Genomic DNA, 7,412 nt, shown 5'->3' on the forward strand with positions numbered 1-7,412 from the left:
AATGGAGCCGGGCAGGGGCGGCCAATAAATCACTATTACAATAATAATATCTAATGCTTTTGTTGTTGTTGCTCGTTTTATTTCAGTTTGTACAATGGGAGGGGAGGCCCTGCAGCATAGCTAGAAAAACGGCCTAAAAAGTTGTACATAGAAACATACAAAGTTAGGTGAAGGTAGCAATTAAAAAAAAGTTTGACAGAAATTCTCGGGCGCGGAATACATAAAGATAAGTACATGCAAATACAGGTACATTTCTGAACATCAATGGCACTTACAAAATAAACGAAGTGAATACATTATATTGATAGCAATGATGGAATACGTGTAAATCTGGATGTCAGTCAGCCTACAATAGCTCCGGGATGGGTTACCTGTGAGATGAGATGGTCCTTTGATTCCCATGTATTAGAATAGTAGTACAAGTACTTGCGTATCAATGAACAACTCCATATTTCGACTTAACTTTTTGGAACTGGATCTCTGGCCGTGTCTCGCAGTCGCGTTTCAAAAGCAGTGTTTGTTTGTTTTGAAATAAACTCTTTAAACTAAAAAAAAAGAAAACAAGAAAGAAACAGCTCTCGTGGCATAGCGGTTAGGATGATCGCTTTCCACGCCGAGACTGGAAGGTGACGCGTGTTCGAATCACCGCCCCGACTGTTGCTGTCTGAGGTTTTCCCTGGGTTTTTCGGCGTACTTTTCAGACGATTGTCGTCACAGTTCCCCCTGAAGTCGGCCCAGGACTCATACTAACCCCCTGTCCCCCACTCCTTCTTGGTGTCCTCTCTTCATCTGTCCACAGTCTGTACAACTCAAAAAAAGAAAAAAAACTTAAAAAACAAAGCAAATGCGACGAGCCAAAGTATGACTATACTGGTCTCCAAATTCTGATGTGCGTTTGCCAGCTGATAATTAACTTCTGGTTGATCCTCGTCATATCTATGCAGAATACACTACCAGGCTCGAACTCGAGACCCAAGCAGTCCCACAGTACCCTTCCTCTTGCAGATGTAACGTAGCGTCACTTAGCCCCCCAGTCCAACCACAGGTTTCTCGCCATTTGATTGTCTTCTTAAAATCGCTTCAACTGTAGCGCTAAACGAATTCGATCATGGTGCACATACATTTTATTTTGCTATAAATTATATTTTATTAAATGTATTTTGATATTTCATTAGAACTTTATATTATACATTCCGTGTTATCCTCACACAATTAACCTTACGGATCCACCAGGAATTACCTACATTCACCTTACTTGTTTGCCTTGGTGCCTTTGCAGTACTTGATTGGACAACGCAGAAGAGCGATTGTTGAGCCTCAGCAACAATTCATCAATTTGCCTCTCTGTTCATCACACGATAAGCTGTTACGACAGCTAACGAGAAGCTCAAATGGAAAAAAGCTGTATGTGTGCGTGTGTTTGTGTCTGTGCATGACATGGTGAAGCCTCACCGAAGCAGAGGTATAAGTGGACACGCAAAGGGGACATAAGAGGGTTAATGTAAATAGAGGTAAATGATTTGAAATTGAAGTAGTCGAAGGTGATTGACCGCCGTATTCTCGCTCAGCCCTGAGGGATCCCTGCCCTTCGAGGGACCCTTCCAGTAGCTTTGGCAATGCATTGTGCACGCGCAGCGAGGGAACGCCCAATGCAATACTGGATCGCCCAATGCAATGCGTTCCCCGGCTCCCCAGCTCCGAAGAAGGGGTGCGCAGGGTGCACCAGGGAACGTGCACCGGAAGTGACTTCGGAGGTGTTAAGTGATCCCCTCAATGAGGGAATGTTCCCGGAGCACGAATCTAACGCTCCCAATGCTAACGCATTTCTCTCGCATCTACCTCTAAATCGCCACTGAATTTTTTACGACAAGGAATAGTAAGTACACCTCCAGAAGCAAGCAAGCAAGTGGCGACCCCTCTACTTATTTGTTAGCGGTTCAGTTGACGCCAAATGAATAGATACACAAATGCTTCTGGAAGTGATTTTATTTGATGTCACGCAGCTGTGGATATGTCTGTATTTTTCTTTATTTTTTTTTCAGATCCAAATTTAAGTTTCAATTTTCAATCAAGAAAACTGGAAAACAAGTGATTGAAATCAAAGGCTTATCCACACAGCCATATTACCACGACACACATATTTTGCAATCGGATGCCCGTAGTGCACGTGCGTGTGTTTCGTTTTCGTACAGCATTTGACCCGTGCATTCGTGTCGGGATGACAACGGGTACACTCTTTTTCTATGCGTATGTATGTACACGTTCCATCGATTTGTAATTACTGTCAATCTTCTCCAATATTGATTGTCGGGTACAATTAGACCAGCGGTGGGGGCAGCGAGCAAGGCAGTCGCCAAACCAACCCGCTGCCCACGATGTAGCCCACAAGCGTAAGTAAATAGTGCAGCTCTTAGGATCGAATCGTGCGCAACCGATACGACCTACCAGCTGCCACCGATGCAGACTTGAGTCACTAAATAGGGACACCAGACGTAGGCAACCGAGGAAAATGCCATTCGAAGAGGGTGAGAGTGAAATTGTGGGGGGGAGGGGTAGGAAGCGACTGGAGAGATGTTATGGGAGGGAGCGTTTCGGCTTGCAGAAGACAGCAGCAGGAGAGCAGCAGTAGAAAGAGGCTCCGTCTGGCGGTGGCGCGACTGTTACGCGGTGTCGCCAAGTGCGGAAGTGTAACGGACGGGACAGGACATCGTTTCCTCGACTTCTTCACAGAATCTCAGTTCCTTATTTTATATCCGCGATATTAGAAGTGCCGTGTTCACTTCTTAGGACGGACACATATTTTGCGTTTACCTGCTGGTTTCCCTCGCTGGATATCAGTTGTCATTTTCCATAATCAAGAGACAGAATGAGACAAATTGTGTCCAGTCGAACGATCGTACCGGCAATCCATGCGGCGACTAACACTTTCCCGTGCACACAGAGAAACACCCAAAATTCCCCTCGAGTTTCCGGGATGGTTGTATGAGCTGGTTTTCACCGCAAGACAGAGAAGTGGCACGTGGCTGAGAATTCCAATGAAGGCGACACCGGGATTTCGCACGCTTTCTATTATGGGTTGTTCTGCAGGGCTGTCCAAAAGCCAGAGCAAGAAGGATGTGAAAACTCTCTCTCTCCCCAACGTACATACATGATCGCTGTCTGAGAAACGAAGTACTTGATCCGTTCTGAATGAATGCCTACTCGTACACCGTAACTTGCGGAGTTGTCACAATGGTGGTCGTGCGACCTTGTTGCCAAGTCCGTGTACCTGAATATTTATAAACTAAATAAATAAGATTACTAATACCAAAGAAATATAGTTCCTCTCATACATTCAAATGCGTCATATGCTGGTACATTCTCGTTCCATGTGCCGCACCTTAAAACTAATCGTGGCAAACGGTAACAACTACAGTTATATTCAGACTTTTCATTGGCTCATGACATGCTTGCAGTACCCGACCAACACTGACGATTTCATCAGTTTATATTGGGCCATGTTGCACAGCCAACACGGGACTAATATTGCCTAGGTTTACTTACCAATATTGGACCGGTACTGGCCCAATGTTACTTGCTGTCTTGGGCGTGTTACCTTCCATGAGACAGTCTTAAAGTTAAGCCCATAAAGTTAAAAGAATATTTCTTGCATCGCCTATTAACAACAATTTATCTCGATCCGTTCTGCATGAAGCAACCTAACGGCCCTTCTCGCGTTATCTTGTCTATTCTGTGCTCATCCATTCTCCACGGTGTTTATTATAACAAGTGTTGGATCAAGCACACAATTAAATGCAAGGGTATATGTGATCCCTATTGTGATCACGTTTCCCATAGGGAATCCCGTCGGAGCCGCGCATTTCCTCGTATTTCTTACTCACGAGACAGGGAGGAAGAATTCTTGTCACATATTTCCCATAGTAGCTTGGTAGATACATGTGACAGTTACAGTGTACAGATTACGGTTACAGGTTTCCCACGCTATATGAACCACTTGAATCGATAAAAAAAAAATCATTGGAGGCTTTATCGATAGACCTCTCCCTGTTTGTAAAAAAATGACGTCATAGTGTTCGACAGCGCCACCAATATGGTAGAGTTGAACTACGCTCGAAGGTAGAGGTGAATAAGATCGCGAAAGAAAGCCACAGTGTTGAGGGGATTACGATGGTCCCTGAAAGGGACGCGACCTTCGGTCCTACTTTTCTTTCAGTAGGAGAAAGCGAACAAGTGCCCATTCGTGGAACCCGCCCTCCCCCTCCGATTTGTTTCGGTTTCAGTCTGTCTACCAACGTCGTGACAACGTTTCTCGAGTAGAGGTCTACTTTAAACGAGCAAGTGAAAGTGAAGTCAAGTGACATTTAAAGGTACTGCAAAGCAGTAGAGCTGCAATCTCCGAATATGTAGCTATTCGGTAGACTGCGCCCCTGCCAACGCTACCTATATACGGAAGGCCTGCTTATTCCCTCCTCTCCCTCCTTCACTACGTCTACAAATAATGTCAGAATTAGTCTGCTACCGCCATTCGCCCTTCGGCGAAACTCGCAAATGATTGCAGCTAACTTCGCAAATTTGAACCTGAAAGTGCAACACGCTCTAGTTAGTCTTCGTCGTCATGGTTGCGCCCGCTGAAAGCACGTCTGTGATTGGCTACGGCCGTTGAAAACACGATCCCAATTGGTTTACTCTTAGTTGTTACGTCACGCCGACGAGTAAGCAGGCTTTCTGTGTCTACGTGGTGTTGCCTGAGCCCTGGTACTCTCGCACCGCCATTTTCGTCATAATTGCGCCCATAGTCTTTCAAAGAAAATTTCAGTTCAAAATTACGGGCAACACTGTGTCGAAGACGCCACCAACTGCGCATTGCTCGTCAAGTACGGCGGCGAAGCTATATTGCATGCGCATAACGCTGTGTCTAAAACGAAATCGGTCCGCTACGTAGTCATCATGAGCAGCAAGCCAGTCGGGAACATGGATCACTGTTGCTTGACGAATTGGGGATTATTTCTCACTAGACGTGGCCCAGAGACGTTTTACCGCAATTTTACTGGCAAGTTTAAAATATTTAGTGTTCCCTAAAACTTGTTGTGCTGGGTTTACAAGCAACAAGTTGTTAATCTACGCCGCCAACATAACCTGTCTGCCTGCCGCGTTACGGTATCTTTAACATAGCTCGAAACCCTGTTTCATGTAACGATTCACCGTGCACAATATGTTCGCAGTGCAGTATGTTGGGACCAGTTCTCACTTGGCGACGCCCGACGCGGCGTCGTGAGCGGGCGGCGGAAATAGACGTGCATTTACGGAGTCGGGAGAGGAGACACGTCGAGCCAAAAATACTGCCATGCCGAACTTCTTTCACGACGTCGGCGAGAGCTGCCGAGAACGACTGCTGGCGACCAATTAGGCGATACAGAAAGGCCACGCCTCCTGATTTTTCGTCTGCTTTGGACGACGGAATGCTACTGTGGTGCGAACATGAAAACCGTGCGCGCTGACGGGGCGGCGGAAATGCGCCTCTATATACTTCCGCCGCCCGCTCACGACGCCGCGTCGGGCGTCGCCAAGTGGGAACTGGCCCTCATTGGAGCACAATCAAATTTGCAAGAACGCCAAAAGAAAGCAGCCACGTCAGCCCGATCGCCTCGCGTGACGTCAGCAGACCTGCCACCGAAAATTCCTGTTACTGCTAATGCGCTTCGGCTGTCACCTGGTTTGTCTCCCACCGGTATTGCGAACGTCACGATGACGTCGACTCTCTCGTTCACTTACCCGTTCTTTGAAGGAGTGAAGGGTTTCTAGAGGGTGAGGATCTCGCACGAGGTCAGATACGCTAGTCGTTGCTTCGCAAAAGCTCGTATGTCACTTGTTGCACATCACGCCGCAGCCAGCAACGAGAAAATGTGGAGGTGCATTTCACTGCTCCTTCTATGGATCGCTGGTACCAACCGCCCCTTTCCATTTAAAGCTGTGTTCAAAAATTTATCAGTGGGAAGTCATCGGTGTGGTCTGAAGTATTTCAGGTGATATTCGCACACATATTTAGTTGCATAAATTTTTAATGGCTTCGTGTGCGGAGCTTCCCCGGTCACGCAAGCACGCTGAAAGAACGCTCGTCCTGTGTTTCGGTCCGTGTCTGTGTATCCTCTTGCGATCCTTACCATGTTTGTTTACCCTTTCTATATGATAATCCAAAGGCGTCCGTAATTAGAGCTCTTAGTACTATTAGTTATCAGTTCCCGAGTACATGTAACTTTTATAAGAGGTGCAGTGATTTAGGGGACTTTGCTATTCCAGCTTTAAACACATGTCGGTAACGTTCTGTGGGCCTGTTGGCTCAAGACTCCAAGCGCTTGGTGTGTGTGGTACGTGTTTTGTCCTGTCAAATTTTAGCGCTTTTAACATGAGTTCAACGTAACATTAAGCCGTTATCACGTAGCTGAAATTTTTTGCAACACCCCCGAGTTTACGATTCTGTATAAACCGATAAAACACTGACGTGCTGTGACTACCACGAAAAAGGCAAGACAATCTAAAGCCTCAGCTTCAAACCAGACACCATCTCCAACATGGTGGGCAATCTAGATATCGAGTCACCAGACACCCACCAATGTCCGAAGAACGCCCTGAAAAGTCGTTGTCCTCACAAGATGTCCTGAGGACGTCCGACGGACACTTGCCTCAGATCAGATGTCCATGTCCAGAAATGAATGTACGTCGGACGCCTCTGTGAGCTTCGTAAATGGACGTCCCTAGCCGTATATCCTCAGGAGTCAGGACAGTGGCGTCACTAGGGGGTGTGCGGTCCGCACCGGGTGACGCGAGGAAAGGGGGTGAGGCGCCCCCGTACCTCTTGCTCTGCGGCGACTAGAGAAGCCCTCTGCGAGCACGTGATATCTAAAAACGTGATAAAAAATCACAATATTATACCGTATACCACTACCGGAAACCCGGTATAGGCTACCGCGTCTACCGCACCCAATCAACAGATAAGATTCTGAGCCACACACGTTTTCATTGGTTCCGGTAGGTACGGTAACTTTGTGGTGACGTTATCAACGGTATACTGAAACTCGCTATTAGCGAGTTTTAGTGCATCGTACGCTATCGCCTTTGCGTAGGAATAAAAGAATTAGGAATAGGAATAATAGAGAGTTTTAGTATACCGCTACCGGTGCCCGGTAGGCTACCGCCGCTACCGGTGGACTTTATTGCGAGAGAGAAACGCGGGATCGTGTGGCACGGGCAAGTTCGACTTTCGTTGAACCAACTGAATATCTCAAACCCGAAAGCAGTAAAAAGCACAGATGCTATCGTGATGGTGAGATAATGCTCTAAGCTCACTTCAGTGTTTTTTTTGTTTTTTTTGTACGTAATCGAATAAAACTTCTGCGCTTCACCCTTCATTTTGA

This window comes from Ornithodoros turicata, chromosome 7 (genome assembly GCF_037126465.1).
Source record: "Ornithodoros turicata isolate Travis chromosome 7, ASM3712646v1, whole genome shotgun sequence".
NCBI classification, from domain to species: Eukaryota; Metazoa; Arthropoda; class Arachnida; order Ixodida; family Argasidae; genus Ornithodoros; species Ornithodoros turicata.